This window comes from Megalobrama amblycephala, linkage group LG9 (genome assembly GCF_018812025.1).
Source record: "Megalobrama amblycephala isolate DHTTF-2021 linkage group LG9, ASM1881202v1, whole genome shotgun sequence".
In the NCBI taxonomy this organism is placed as follows: domain Eukaryota; kingdom Metazoa; phylum Chordata; class Actinopteri; order Cypriniformes; family Xenocyprididae; genus Megalobrama; species Megalobrama amblycephala.
Window position 1 is genome coordinate 38922016 of NC_063052.1, and position 17339 is coordinate 38939354.

The window sequence follows — 17339 nt, forward strand, 5'->3', positions numbered from 1 at the left end:
ATCTGAGAGGATTGAAATGAAAACAAAAGCGTTTGAAGGGAGACGAAATGCGGTTTGTCATGGGTTCAGTGAAAAAGCACCATCAAATCTCTGACACTGACATCTGTTGTCCTTTTTCATCTGAAGTGTGGACGCCTATTATCATTGCGCCGTGTCTAAAACGGGACCACAAATTGGGTCTATTTTTAAGGCGGTTTAAGCTGTGACAAGTTTAGCCTTATGGTGCGTGCTAAAATGATTCACATTTCTGAACACGTTCGGATCTGTCGGGGGACGTTGAGTTTAAGAAATAATTGTAAATATTTTAAGTGGATTTAATGATTTGGTCTGCAATTTACAGCAATCAAGCTACAAAAAAAGCTTTAAACCAATGTTAATGTAGCTAACTATATATATATATATATATATATATATATATATATATATATATATATATATATAACTCTGCTTTAAAAAGTCTGAAACTAGTATTAGATTAGAAAGGCATCAAAGCTACTTGTATGCAAATGACACTTGCTTTTAAAATATTCTCTGTTTTGAAATGTTTTCATTTTAAAATGTTCAAAGTTTTCCATAGATAGATTTAATTTCTTCATCAATTGATGCATGTGTATCACCTTGAATGTTATTGCATTTTCAGGCTTGTAAATATTTGAGGATTATGAGAACAATGATGAAATATTTCTTAGGTATGGAGCTTCTGCTTTTGTTCCCTTCTTCAAATGAAATGCTAAATCAAACAGCATCTAATTCGAGACAACCTCGAAATTTTAATAACTCCCAAGGGCGAATATTTAAGAAACAAAAGCACTCAAAAACTTGAGCGATTCAGAGCAATTTTGTGAAAACATTGACAGGACGACACGTCCTCGCAGGGACAGGCGAATCCTCAAGCATAGTCAATTATAGTGGCAGGTAAATCTCCCGGCTCCAGTTTGGAGTTTGAGTCAGTTTAGTCCAGCATTCAAACCTCGTACTCAAACCTTTGAGCTCAATTATTATTCCGGTGTTAATGCTCCTCACTGTGTCCTTGGCATTAGAAACACTCACTGTTTTCATCAGGGCGTTTGCTAAATGAATCCAGAGAATACAAGCCACGTACCAACACAGAGACAGAAAGGCAATTAAAATTCTCAATTCAATCTCAGTTGAAGCTCCGCCCCCTCTTTGGTTACTGTTGTTCAATCAGACAAGCTTTACAATTAGGAATGTTCAGCAAGAGTAATCGTGAGTGATGCTGAGTTCATGCCATGCCGTAATTACCGTAATTGTGATGTTCTTGGTGACAGAATTATGCGTTTATATGGCAAAACTATCAATGCCTAAATTAGTCTGAAGCGGTCAGGTGGTACAAGTAGGAGCTCTCAAAAAATTGCCAGCTTACAAGTTATTACGATTTTTATGAGTATGTGAACGCTTTTTATAAGTTGAAATTTCATAGTTACTGTAATTACGACATGGTGTGAACGCAACTATCTGAGTCATTGAATCAGTCATTCAAGAGATTCGTTCAAAAATTCATCCAGTAATGAAACCAGTGAGTCAATGAATCATTCATTCAAACCGATATTTTTAAAGAATTCGGATTAATCAAACATTTTTAAGAATTAGTACACTTTAGAATTAAAATTTCCTCATAATTTACTCTCCCCCATGTCATCCAAGATGTTTATGTCTTTGTTTCATCATTTGAAAAGAAATCCAGGATTTCCAGGCAGAATCCTCTGCCTCTGTCTTATCTAGAGAAACCATCGGTCATTTTCTAAAAAAATAAAAATTATACACTTTTTACCCAAATGCTCGTCTTGCACTGCTCTGCGATACGCCACGCATTACATAATCACGCTGGAAAGGTCACGCATGATGTAGGCGGAAGTACTGCGGTAGGGTGAAAAACTCTCTAATTTTCTCCTCAAACCTCCAAATCGTCCAACATCATTATTTTACTGTTTGTTTTGTAAAGGCCATTTGACGTTTGCTTTGTAAACACTTGCATGGTACTTCCGCCTATGTCACGCGTGACCTTTCCAAGGTGATTACGTAATGCGTGGTGCATCGCATAGCAGTGCAAGATGAGCATTTATGGTTAAAAAGTATATAATTTTTTTTTTTTTTTAGAAAATGGCCGATCGTTTCACTAGATAAGACCCTTATTCCTCGTCTGGGATCATGTAGAGCTCTTTGAAGCTGCACTGAAACTGACATTTGGACCTTCAACCCGTTGAACCCCAGTGAAGTCCACTATATGGAGAAAAATCCTGGAATGTTTTCCTCAAAAACCTTCATTTCTTTTCAACTGAAGAAAGAAAGACGTCTTGGATGACATGGGGGTGAGTAAATTATCAGGAAATTTTAATTCTGAAGTGAACTAATCCTTTAAATGCACTGCAGCAATTAACATTTTGTCAGAACCTCTAGTAAATTACTTGTTTTTTGTTTAGCTGTCTGTTCAGAATTGTGGGAGAATCGTGATCTCTGTTTGAAACAAAAAAAAAAAAAGATTCTCAATTTATCCAGAATCGTGCAGCTCTCACTTTCAGGCTGCATGCACTCTTAAAAAAAGGTTCAGTGGGATTCTATACAGAACTCTAGGGTTCTTGACTCAATTCTAAAGAACACTTTATGTCAAAAGGTACTATAAAAAATGATTGCAAAATACTTCCATGTTTAATTGGTTATTTAAATGTTTCTAGTGTTTAAGAGTAGTTCATAAAAAGCAATTAAAATAGAAAATGAAATAAATGAAAATTAATTAATTGAAGCTAAATCCATAAAATGATGGAACGCCTAAAAGGTTCTATATATGAAGTGCCTGACAGAACCCAAACCTTTTCTTCTAAAATTTGTTAATGCACATGTGAATTCTGCAGGAAACAAACACACAATTTTCTCTTTTAGCTTTAACTGCCATGTTCATGCATGTCTGCTATAATGTCTCTGATATTATTATTATGAGGGCTTGAATTATTTGTGAAGCAATGCATTTTTATCTGCTGTTTATCTTTACAGGAATGGTGCAGAAACATGATTAAAGAGTGCATAGTGAGTCAGAATGACATACTTTACTGTTACCTGGTCTAAAACAGCTGCAAGATTTATTTAAAGATTTTCAAAAATTGAATGTTTAAAAGGAGGCCTATAATGCCCCTTTCACAAGATGTAATATAAGTCTCTGGTGTCCCCAGAATGTGTCTGTGAAGTTTCAGCTCAAAATCCCCCACAGATCATTTATTATAGCTTGTCAAATTTGCCTCTATTTGGGTGTGAGCAAAAACACACCGTTTTTGTGTGTGTCCCTTTAAATGCAAATGAGCTGCTGCGCCCGGCCCCCTTTCCAGAAAAGGGCGGAGCTTTAACAGCTCAGCAACAACAAAGCTGGAGAATCTCACGCAGCCAAAATGACGAAAGTGTTCAGCCTTACATTGTTCAAACCGGAGTCGACACTGATGGAGAGACTCAGGAAGAAGTTACAACTTTTAGACGTTTCTGAATGGTTAGTGGATAAATTTATGTAGTTGCTGTGGAGTTGATTCAACTCATCCACTAGCATGTGCCGTCATGTTCATCTTTTTTTGTTGAATTGACCCTCGTTTGTGAAGCAGTCCGGCGTAAAATGACGTCAACAACACTCTACTACAACAACTCTTCCTCTTCTCTAAAGCAGCCCAACGTGGCCCCGCCCCCTTTGTTGTGTTGTCAGGGGCGGGGCTTATGTCATTTTTAGGCTTAGTGATGTCACCAACCCAGGAAGAAGCTTGTTGTAGTCCTTAAAAAGCGATTTCTGTAAAAGAAAATATCTCCCTTTGCATTGAACTTTGAGCGCCGTAACTTTGCAGATGTTGTTTATGATCAAACGGCAACATTACACACTAACTAAAGTTAAAAAAGTCAAATCATAATCAAGGATGATGAATGATTCCTTTCAGGCGTTTTGTATTTTCTTTGCTTTTTGCAATGGCTTCCTTCAGTATATGGAGTCCACTTATATGTTCAGGTCATTTATTATGACATATTTAATATCCTCTTGGTATCTTGGGTACAAAAGATGAATATCTGCTTCGGTGTCACATGTGGTTTGTATTGCGCTCAGGCCCGGACATGTTCACATTTAATTATTTTTATGTGTGTCCGGAAGCACAGACGTGTCTTTGAATGTTCCAAAGATGGAGTCCCTGCGGATTCTGGAAGTACGTTTGCTTGTTCTATAAATATTAAAACAGGCTGAGAGACGGTTGAGCCATCGCTGAGACGATGCTTCGTTGATTCCTCCTTGGAACAGTAACCTTGATCATGTGTTTCGGGACACAGATTGTGATTACATGCAATAAAACCACCATTCATATGTGATTCATGCCCTCAGAGAAATCTAGTTTGTGGTGTGTTAGGCCAGAATTTCTCTGTGGTTTGGGATCATAATATCTTGGAGGCCATAATGTAATCTCGCAAGAAGTGTTTGTAATGAAAATGTGCACAAAAAAATGGATGTGATCACATGATGTCCATGAAAATGTTATTGCATACAGTTTGTTTCTCAGGAGACTTCATGCAGTTTCTATGTAAGTATGAAGTTATATTGTCAGATGTTTCTTTTCATATTCTTTAAAATAATCACATGAGAAATGTGTGATATCTCTGACTTTTGATGTGTGCTGCAGATCTGATCAGATTGCTAAGACTAATTATGCTATTATTTAATATAGTGTCTTTATTTTTTAATTGTAGCCTACCGTTTGGTCAGTCTGTTTCATTTTAGTGAATCAGTTCAAACTGTCCATTTCAATGAATCATTACGCTATTTTTCACTGAGGTCTCTGTGAGGTGAATCGATTCATTGATTCAGAACTCTGATTCAAAGACTTTAGGAGAATCTGATGAGAAATGTTTGAGATCTCTGACTTTTTATATGTGATCAGATTTCTTATGCTATTTTTTTTTTAGTGTTTTTGTTTGGTCAGTTTGTTTCATTTTAGTGAATCAGTTCAAAACTGTTCATTTGCATTATTTTTCACTGAGGTCTCTGTGAGGTGAATCGATTCATTGATTCAAAAGACTGATTCAAATACAATTCCTTGGGAGAATCGTCTTAGTCTTTATATTTTTTAATGTTTTTATTTGGTCAATTTGTTTCATTTTAGTGAATCAGTTCAAACTGTGATTCAAAGATTTATTTGCATTATTTTCCACTGAGGACTCTGTGTGGTGAATCGATTCATTGATTCAAAACTCTGGTTCAAATAGAATGCTATCTTTTAATAGTGTCTTATTTTTTTATTGTGTTTTTATTTGGTAAATTTAATAATAATTATTATTATTATTAATTATTAATTGGTAAATTTGTTTCATTTTAGTGAATCAGTTCAAACTATTTTAATTCATCATTTCAAAATGGATTCAGAGATTCATTTGCATTATTTTTCACAGATCTCTGTGTGGTGAGTCGATTCATTGATTCGAAAATCTGATTCATAGAGAATTCTTTAGTAGAATCTGATTAAAATGTTTGAGATCTCTGACTTTTTGATATGTGCTCATACCTGGTCAGATTTCTTATGCTATATTCTAATAGTGTCTTAATTTTTTTGTGTTTTTGTTTGGTCAATTTGTTTCATTTCAGTGAATCAGTTCAAATGTCCATTTTAGTGAATCATTTGAAAACTGTTCATTGACATTATTTTTCACTGAGGTCTCTGTGAGGTGAATCGATTAATTGATTCAAAACTCTGATTTAAAGAATCTGATGTGAAATGTTTGAGATCTCTAACATTTGATATGTACTCAAATCTGATCAGATTTCTTAAGCTATCTTTTTAGTGTCTTTATTTTTTACTGTTTATATTTAGTCAATTTGTTTCATTTCAGTGAATCAGTTCAAACGGTCCATTTCAAAACTGTGATTCAAAGATTCATTTGCATTATTTTTCACTGAGGTCTCTGTGTGGTGAATCGATTCATTGATTCAAAAATCTGGTTCAAATATTCCTTAAGAGAATCTGATCAGAACTCTTATGCTATCTTTTAATAGTGTCTTCTTTTTTAATAGTGTTTTTACTTGGTAAATATTATTATTATTATTATTAATTATTATTTGGTAAATTTGTTTCATTTTAGTGAATCAGTTCAATCTCTCTATTTTTATGAATCGTTTCAAAACAGATTCAAAGATTCATTTGCATTATTTTTCACAGATTCGAAAATCTGAGAATCTGAGAATTGTTTTGTAGAATCTGATTAAAAATGTTTGAGATCTCTGACTTTTGATAGTGTTTTCTATATCAATGAATCATTTCAAAACTCTGATTCAAAGATTCATTTGCATTATTTTTCACTGCGGTCTCTGTGTGGTGATTCATTGATTCAAAGAGAATTTTTTCAAAGAATCTGATGAGAAATGTTGAGATCTGACTTTGTGCTGTCTGTAACCTATTCATTTGAGACAAATGTGAGATTTCTGGGATCCTGAGAGCCAGGAGACCTAAGCAAAACCTAATCGCTTTCTCTGAGAAAATCTTAATTCTGATCTTTCTGTTATTTGAGGTGCAACGAGGTGAATCGCCTCTTATATGTCTTGGCCTCTGATCACTCAGAGCCAAACGAACCCCTTCGGCTCGGGATTGACTAGAGTTTGAATAAAACAGAAGGATTAATGCTGAAGCTTTCCTGTCTCGTGCCACGTTAACAATAGAATCCAATTTAAAAAGCTCATATTTATCACGCGGCGAGGCGAGGATTTACTCTCTTATTAAACAATTAATCTAATGACAGCGAAAGCACGATGTCCCGCTCCGGCAATGATTGTTCATTTGTGAAATGAAGCCTGTTTATTCTGTGGAGAGTCTGTGTATGCTAATGAAGCGTTTGCATAAACCAGGCGCCTCTTTCTCATGCTGAGCTTCCGGAATATTCCACTAATGAGGAAACTCTTTCCAATTAAAGTCTCTGAGGCCATGAGGAAATGTGAAAAGCACTTCTAGTGCTCCTTTAAGAAAATGTGATTTCCTATTCAGAATCACATGCATTGGAATTCTTAGTTTCTGTCATTATTACACTTACTGTATGACATAAAATAATGATTTTTGAAGTAAACAATGAAAGGATATTCATGTCTGTATGTGGGAATGTGCATTTTAAGTGTTTGTTCAGAGAGGATCGTGTCCTATTAACTGTATTTGCACACAGTGAAGCTGTCGCACAGACTGTTATTTCTCAGAAGTGTGGCGATAAGGAGGGTCTTTGAGAAATGTGTGAATTTGAATTGATGAAAGCAGAATCTTCCTCTATTGTATGACTGAAGACTCGTGATGTACAAAGAGAAGTCTGAGAAATCAGTCTGACTTTAATGAACAGATATAGCAATTTAATCTAAGCTAGAATTAGGATAAAAATATCTGCCAGAACTCTCAGTATGTATTCACAATAAGTATTATATTAATATTAAAGTATTATATTAAAGGTGCATGCTTTTTCACAAGATGTAATACAAGTCTAAGGTGTCCCCTGAATGTGTCTGTGAAGTTTCAGCTCAAAATACCCCATAGATTTTTTTTAATTCATTTTTTTAACTGCCTATTTTGGGGCATCATTAAATATGAGCCGATTCAGGCTGCGGCCCCTTTAAATGCTCGCTCTCCCCGCCCCCGGAGCTCGCGCTTGCCTTTAACAGCATAAACAAAGTTCACACAGCTAATATAACCCTCAAAATGGATCTTTACAAAATGTTCATCATGTATGCATTGGATCATGTGAGTATAGTATTTATTTGGATGTTTACATTTGATTCTGAATGAGTTTGAGGCTATGCTCTGTGGCTAAAGCTAACATTAAACACTGTTGGAGAGATTTATAAAGAATGAAGTTGTGTTTATGAATTATACAGACTGCAAGTGTTTAATAATGAAAATAACGACGGCTCTTGCCTCCGTGAATACAGTAAGAAACGATGGTAACTTTAACCACATTTAACAGTACATTAGCAACATGCTAACGAAACATTTAGAAAGACAATTTACAAATATCACTAAAAATATCATGTTATCATGGATCATGTCAGTTATTATCGCTCCATATCTGCCATTTTTCGCTATTGTTCTTGCTTGCTTACCTAGTCTGATGATTCAGCTGTGCAGATCCAGACGCCCTGCAAGCACAACTGCAATAAGCTCAATAATATTTGAATAAAGGTCAATTTTCCTAGGCCAGACATCACCTTTTTTGCTACTATTTTGGCAACTATTGTGTATGTGTGTGTGTGTGTATATATATATATATATATATATATATATATATATATATATATATATATATATATATATATAAAACAGTATCTCCAACCATGGATAAAGTTACACAAAGTGAAACTGGCCTGTTTTGTCCTTCCTACTGTGTTACGTAAGATCTGTACGCCTCACCTTTCAGTGGGAGGATGTTTAAATTCACACACCGGAATAGTTTTACACACCTACATCCACCTTCCGCCTCCATCAGGAATTGCCCAGTTAAAACGATGGCCAGCGTGTGGAAGTTATCCTTCTCTACAGCCTCGATATACCGCTCTCAATTACAGCAGACTGTTTTAATGCTCTCACACAAGTCAAAGATCACGTACGAATGCACTAATCTTTCAGTTGTTTCAGCAAAGAGACCAAATGGAGAGTAAATCGAGACTTGTGCTGATGTTTCTCCTGAATTATATGCGTGAGATTTGCCAAGATACCAAAGTCTGCAACTAAAGATCAGATCCTCCCGAGACCAAATTATTACTCATTTTATGCCTCTTACTCTGACAACAAATGTCTCATTTGTATCTGTTTTTATTTCTCCTAAAGAATTGTAGGAGAAACTTCACAAATTTGGTGCTTAAATGACTTAGTGGCTTGGAGAACGTTTTGGTTTACCTCTTTATCTGTTCTTTCCTGTCAGTAAGTTTTCTTTTATTTCATATTTACAGCATATTTTAAGTGTTAATATTCTATGTTTTGTTTGTTTTGTAAGATGCGAAATGTGAATGCTGTAGAGAATGAATCGCTTGTTGTTAACTGTTTGTGAGTGTGTTATTAATGTATTTTTAACACTGGAACAGCTAAATATGACACACAGAGGTTGTGCGAGTCCTCCATGGCAACACACTCGTGTTTTAACAGCACGAATCTGTGAATCTCATGGGCATAAAATCTCACAGGACTTCAAACCCTCTGCATGCTAAAATATGCTGTCTCAAATTTTTAAGTGATCTCTGCAATTAGTGATCTTGAGGAGCTTGACAGGCTGGAAAATCACAGCGAGCGTTTGAAGCATTTTGATGGAGCCGCTGGAGTGTGTAAACTCCACGTTCAGACCGCACACACACACACACACACACACACACACACACACACACACACACACACACACACACACACAGAACCTATTTTAGGTTGACGGCTAAATCTAGAGGCTTTGTCTGTTTTGAGCAAAAGAGCTTTTCCCCAAATCCACAACACAACTCAATAACCTCTGTATTTATTATCCAAATAACTGGAGAAATGACACCATATGAAACCGTGATGAAGGTACTGAAATACTGCATCTCTTCAGTGCACATTTGTACTGTTTTTGATGTATACTGTACTGAGTTTCCTCAGAATGTGAATGATAGTGTCCTGCAGTGTTATTTTAGTCTTATGGTACACTTATAGGGAACACATATTCACTATTATCTAGGAGTTTTCCCTCAATAAACTCCTAATTACTGCTTATTAATAGTTAGTAATGTAATGGTTATGTTAAGGGATCAAGAATAAGGCATTAATATATGCTTTATAAGCAATAAACAGCCAATATCCTAGTAATATGCATATTTATAAGCATCTAGTTAATAGTGAATAATATTCCCTAAGTGTTACCAGTTTTATTTATATACTTTTATAGTATTTATTACTATTTTGATTTATCTTTTGGTTTTATAATTTCAGTTTTTTTTGTAATTTGTGCTTTTGTCATTTTAAAAAATATATATATTTTTATTTAGCTCTAATTTATTTTGTTTTAGTAATTTTATTAGTTTTTTTAATATTTCTATTTAGCTTAGCCTAATTTATTTTTATTTCAGTAATTTTGTAATTCAACTTTCACTTAACGCAACATTTAAGTTTTTTATTTGATATTTGTGTTATTTTATTTATTTTTATTTTTATTCATTTCAATTAATGATTTTTTAAAAATAGTTTAAATTTTAATTTACACGAACAATACTGTATATTGTGTCTCCCAATTCAATGAACTCAAATCAGTGTTATTTTAGTATAATTAAGATGTTATTACTGTTTTATTATATTAGTTATGTTATGTTATGTTATTTTCATATTTTGATTTAGTTTTTGTTTTTTCTATTTTCTGGTTTCATTTTAAATTTAGTTAGATTTTTAGTAATTTTGTTAGATATTAATATTTTTATTAGTTTTTTTGTTATTTAAAAAATGTCTATATAGTTTTTATTTATTTTTATTTCAGTTTTAGTTATTATTACAGAAGAGGATTAGGGCCAAGCAATAATAAAAAATAAAACCATCTCGAGATTAAAGTTGCTAAATTTCAGAAAAAAAAAAAACTCGTTAAATTTCAAGAAAAAAGTCTAAATAAAATGTTGAGAATAAACTCATTAAATTACGAGAAAAAAGTAGAGATAAAATGTTGAGAATAAACTCGTTAAATTACGAGAAAAAAACTCATTAAATTCCGAGAAAAAAGTTGAGATAAAATTCAGAATTTAACGAATTTGTTCTCGTAATTTAATGATTTTTTTCTCATAATTTAATGAGTTTATTCTCAACATTTTATCTCGACTTTTTTTCTCGAAATTTAACGACTTTTTTCTCATAATTTAACGAATTTGTTCTCATAATCTAATTACTTTTTTCTCATAATTTAATGACTTTATTCGCAACATTTTATCTCGACTTTTTTCTCGAAATTTAACGAGTTTTTTTCTCGTAATTTAATGACTTTATTCTCAACATTTTAATCTCAACTTTTTTCTCGAAATTTAACGAGTTTTTTCTCGTAATTTAATGACTTTATTCTCAACATTTTAATCTCAACTTTTTTCTCGAAATTTAACGAGTTTTTTCTCGTAATTTAATGACTTTATTCGCAACATTTTATCTCGACTTTTTTCTCGAAATTTAACGACTTTTTTCTCATAATTTAACGAATTTGTTCTCATAATCTAACGAGTTTTTTCTCGTAATTTAATGACTTTATTCGCAACATTTTATCTCGACTTTTTTCTCGAAATTTAACGAGTTTTTTTCTCGTAATTTAATGACTTTATTCTCAACATTTTAATCTCAATTTTTTTCTCGAAATTTAACGAGTTTTTTCTCGTAATTTAATGACTTTATTCGCAACATTTTATCTCGACTTTTTTCTCGAAATTTAACGAGTTTTTTTCTCGTAATTTAATGACTTTATTCCCAACATTTTAATCTCAATTTTTTTCTCGAAATTTAACGAGTTTTTTCTCGTAATTTAATGACTTTATTCGCAACATTTTAATCTCAACTTTTTTCTCGAAATTTAACGAGTTTTTTCTCGTAATTTAATGACTTTATTCTCAACATTTTAATCTCAACTTTTTTCTCGAAATTTAACGAGTTTTTTCTCGTAATTTAATGACTTTATTCGCAACATTTTATCTCGACTTTTTTCTCGAAATTTAACGACTTTTTTCTCATAATTTAACGAATTTGTTCTCATAATCTAACGACTTTTTTCTCGTAATTTAATGACTTTATTCGCAACATTTTATCTCGACTTTTTTCTCGAAATTTAACGAGTTTTTTTCTCGTAATTTAATGACTTTATTCGCAACATTTTATCTCAACTTTTTTCTCGAAATTTAACGACTTTTTTCTCATAATTTAACGAATTTGTTCTCATAATCTAACGACTTTTTTCTCGTAATTTAATGACTTTATTCGCAACATTTTATCTCGACTTTTTTCTCGAAATTTAACGAGTTTTTTTCTCGTAATTTAATGACTTTATTCCCAACATTTTAATCTCAATTTTTTTCTCGAAATTTAACGAGTTTTTTCTCGTAATTTAATGACTTTATTCTCAACATTTTAATCTCAATTTTTTTCTCGAAATTTAACGAGTTTTTTTCTCGTAATTTAATGACTTTATTCCCAACATTTTAATCTCAATTTTTTTCTCGAAATTTAACGAGTTTTTTCTCGTAATTTAATGACTTTATTCTCAACATTTTAATCTCAACTTTTTTTTCGAAATTTAACGAGTTTTTTCTCGTAATTTAATGACTTTATTCTCAACATTTTAATCTCAACTTTTTTCTCGAAATTTAAAGAGTTTTTTCTCGTAATTTAATGACTTTATTCGCAACATTTTATCTCGACTTTTTTCTCGAAATTTAACGACTTTTTTCTCATAATTTAACGAATTTGTTCTCATAATCTAACGACTTTTTTCTCGTAATTTAATGACTTTATTCGCAACATTTTATCTCGACTTTTTTCTCGAAATTTAACGAGTTTTTTTCTCGTAATTTAATGACTTTATTCCCAACATTTTAATCTCAATTTTTTTCTCGAAATTTAACGAGTTTTTTCTCATAATTTAACGAATTTGTTCTCATAATCTAACGACTTTTTTCTCGTAATTTAATGACTTTATTCGCAACATTTTATCTCGACTTTTTTCTCGAAATTTAACGAGTTTTTTTCTCGTAATTTAATGACTTTATTCCAACATTTTAATCTCAATTTTTTTCTCGAAATTTAACGAGTTTTTTCTCATAATTTAATGACTTTATTCTCAACATTTTAATCTCAACTTTTTTCTCGTAATTTAACGAGTTTTTTCTCGTAATTTAATGACTTTATTCTCAACATTTTAATCTCAACTTTTTTCTCGAAATTTAACGAGTTTTTTCTCGTAATTTAATGACTTTATTCGCAACATTTTATCTCAACTTTTTTCTCGAAATTTAACGAGTTTTTTCTCGTAATTTAATGACTTTATTCTCAACATTTTAATCTCAACTTTTTTCTCGAAATTTAACGAGTTTTTTCTCGTAATTTAACAACTTTAATCTCAAGACGGTTTTATTTTTTTTATTATTGCTTGGCCCTAATCCTCTTCCGTATAGTTAAGTGCATAAAAATAAACTAAATAAAAATGAGAAATGTTGGAACTAGCTGAAATAAACTTAAGTTTATGTATGTTTTATTTTATTTATTTATTTTTATTTTCAAATAGACAAAAATTGTCATACAGTAATGAGTTAATGTGGACAGCAGCTCAGTATTGAGATCACTGACTTTTGCAGTCTTCTTGGCAAATCTGAGCACAGTTGGAGACATTGCTGAGATCTTTTTAATATTGACTCCTAAAAGTCTTTTTTATTGTCATTGCTTAAGAGAAACATTTGAGATATTAAAGAGATGTCTTTTATGAAGCCTGTTATAGAATGACATTTTTTCTGTGATGATGACTGGGCACTCACTGAATGCAACATGTATTGAGGTCATGTGACAGCAGTTTCACACCCCAATGTTTAATACTGCACAGTATTTAGTACACTAGTGTTTTATCCTGCACACAGCCCGTGTGTTCAGCGAGGCTGGTGTCATTTGATTCAGTTTCTCAGTTGTTGTTAATCTGATGAACAGTGTTTGACCTCTGTGAAAGCGTTCAGCTCTTCAGTGCATGTGTCTAATTCCTCTCCGCGCTCATCGGGAGTGTTATTCTGATGGAAAAGCCTTTGGTGCGCTCATGTTTACTCAAACCCAGCACGCCTGAATGTGTCTGTTTATAGCAAGCAAACATGCCATTTGGCACCTTCTGCCTGCTTTCTGCCTTTCTCTTCTCATTTCCTGTCTTCTTCTGTTTCTCTCCGGCTCTCGCTTTGTTTCTTGTCTTCCTTCTGCTTGTAGAAAACTTGAGGTGTGAGCAAAGAGAGAGAAAAAAAATCTGTTTCTCCACACATTCGGCATGTGTTTGCAAAATGTGACATACCTGTAGTTTGACAAGAACAATCTAAGAAAACTATATATGGATTAACTGGCTGAGGCACTGTTAAATTATGCCATCAAAGACTGTAGAGTGAATGTCGAAGACAACTTAATACCATGCTGTAAAGTGCCGACAAGACATTGTTTTGTGTGGTTGTTAAGGGGGTTGCCAGAGTGTTTTGGGTGATAGGTGGCTGCTAAAGTGTTTGGATGGTTCCTAAGTTGTTTTGGGTGGTTGCTAAAGTCTTTTGAGTGATTGTTAGATGGCTGCTAATGTGTTTTTGTGGTTGTTAGGGGGTTGCTAAGGTGTTTTTGGTTAGGGGGTTGCAAAAGTGTTTTGGGTTGGGTGATTGTTAGGTGGTTGCTAAGGTATTTTGGGTGGTTGTTAGGGGGTTGATAAGCTATTTTGGGTGGTTGTTAGATGGCTACTAAGGTGTTTGGTTGTTTGCTAGGGTGTTTTGGTTGGTTGTTGGGGAGTTGCCAAGGTGTTTTGGGTTTGGTGATTGTTAGGTGGCTGCTAAGGTGTTTGGATGGTTGCTACGGTATTTTGGGCAGTTGTTAGGGGGTTGCTAAACTGTTTTGGGTGGTTGTTAAATGGCTGCTAAGGTGTTTTGGGTGGTTGTTATGGGGTTGCTAAGCTGTTTTGGGTGATTGTTAGATGGCTGCTAAGGTGTTTGGATGGTTGCTAATGTGTTTTGGTTGGTTGTTAGGGGGTTGTCAAGGTGTTTTGGGTGTTTTTTTTTCATGAAAAATTACAGTTTTGGACATATAGGGTAATAAAAAATAACTACAAATGAGCATGCAAAGCAAAAAAAATCTGTGCCCCGCACCGTGCAATGTTCTCACCTTTTTTTCCCCTTACCTGTTTGCACCCCTGTGAGGTGTTTGGGTGGTTGTTAGGGGGCTGTTAAGGTGTTTGGATGGTTGCTAAGGTGTTTGGGGTGATTGTTAGATGGCTGCTAAGGTGTTTGGATGGTTGCTAAGGTGTTTGGGGTGATTGTTAGATGGCTGCTAAGGTGTTTGGATGGTTGCTAAGGTGTTTTGGGTGATTGTTAGATGGCTGCTAAGGTGTTTGGATGTTTACTTTGTTTGTTTTGGTTGGTTGTTAGGGGGTTGCCAAGGTGTTTTGGGTTGGGTGAGTGTTAGGTTGCTGAGGTGTTGGGTGGTTGGAGGTTTGCCTTTAAGAGGTTCTGGGGGACTGCAAGGTAATTGCTAAAGGTGTTCTGAGTGATTGCTAAGGTGTTTGAGGTGGTTGTTAGGTAGTTGCTATGATGTTTGAGTGGTTGCTAAGGTGTTTTGGGTGATTGTTAGATGGATGCTAAGGTGTTTGGATGTTTGCGTTGTTTGTTTTGGTTGGTTGTTAGGGGGTTGCCAAGGTGTTTTGGTTTGGGTGACTGTTATGTTGCTGAGGTGTTGGGTGGTTGGAGGTTTGCCTTTAAGAGGTTTTGGGGGACTGCAAGGTAATTGCTAAAGGTGTTCTGAGTGATTGCTAAGGTGTTTGAGGTGGTTGTTAGGTAGTTGCTATGATGTTTGAGTGGTTGCTAGGTGTTTTGGGTGATTGTTAGATGGCTGCTAAGGTGTTTGGATGGTTGCTAAGGTGTTTTGGGTGATTGTTAGATGGATGCTAAGGTGTTTGGATGGTTGCTTTGTTTGTTTTGGTTGGTTGTTAGGGGGTTGCCAAGGTGTTTTGGGTTGGGTGACTGTTAGGTTGCTGAGGTGTTTGGGTGGTTGGAGGTTCGTCTTTAAGAGGGTCTGGGGGACTGCAAGGTAATTGCTAAAGGTGTTCTGAGTGATTGCTAAGGTGTTTGAGGTGGTTGTTAGGTAGTTGCTATGATGTTTGAGTGGTTGCTAGATGTTTTGGTTGGTTGCAAGTGGGTTTCTAAGGTGTTCTGGGGGGTTGCTATAGGTGACACACACACACTCAGATTTAATTCTTATTGTTAGAGGCTTGATCACATACATAGTAATAGTCACACTTACCTAAGCAATCATCACTAAAAATAACTTATCAATCTAAACTGCCAATGACACCATTACATCATGATATCAAAGACTACAGAGCGAAATGTCAAAGGCAGGAAGATGATACTGTGAGGTAAAATACAGACAAGACATAAAATGTCACGTTACGTAACAGAAGAAAATGAGAAAATAGAAGGAGACCTCACAAAACTACAACTGAGTCATTGCATGATCAACAACTCGCATGAGTTTGTCATCAATAATAGTTTTATGCTGAAAAAAATGACTCACTATCATTGTGTTTTCATGTGAATCACTGAAGCTTTTGAGATGTAAATGTGATTCTGAATGGTGTCTTATCCAAAGCAAGCAGTCATGAAGTGGCATTCGCAACCCATTTTACTGATTTCAGAGTGGAAAAAAAAGGAAAAAACGTCAAGGACAAGACTTCATTTTCTCCTCCTGAAGTAATGTGATGGTGTAATGTGTGTGTGTGTGTGTCAGAATGTAGTCGGATCTGAATGTAGTTTGCAGTGCATTATGTGCTTCTGTCCTAAAAAACACCACCGGCACACATGCACTTCTGAGGGAGCTTTAAAGGGATAGTTCACCCAAAAATGAAAATTTGATGTATATCTGCTTACCCCCAGGGCATCCAAGATGTAGGTGACTTTGTTTCTTCAGCAGAACACAAATGATAATTTGTAACTCCAACCGTTGCCGTCTGTCAGTCTTATAATGCGTGTGGGAACACAATCTATAAGAGTCACAAAAACATGCACAGACAAATCCACATTAAACCCTGCGGCTCGTGACGACACATTGCTCTGACAAGACATCACTTCCGTTGTCAGAGCGTGATCAGACCTCACTAACCGAGTGCTGAACGCAGTTGGACATAGTGGTGTTTTAGAGGTAAAAAATGATATAAATACTGTTTGGTTTCTCACATAAGATCTATCAATCTTTTTGTGTCTTAAGACATCAATGTGTCGTCACGAGCCGCAGGGTTTAATGTGGATTTGTCTGTGCATGTTTTTTTGACTCTTCTAGATGGAGTTCCCATTGACAGGCATTATAAGACTGACAGACGGCAACGGTTGGAGTTAAAAATCATCATTTGTGTTCTGCTGAAGAAACAAAGTCACCTACATCTTGGATGCGCTGGGAGTAAGCAGATAAACATCAAATTTTCATTTTTGGGTGAACTATCCCTCAGCATAATGTGGAGCATAATGTTTATCTTTCACATCTATCATTATTTGACATTACTGATGCAAGCAATTTAATGTTGACTGGCATTAAATTACTAAAGAAAATGACTTTACAACAGCAGCCTAAAACAGTGACCAGCTAGATATTTGAATG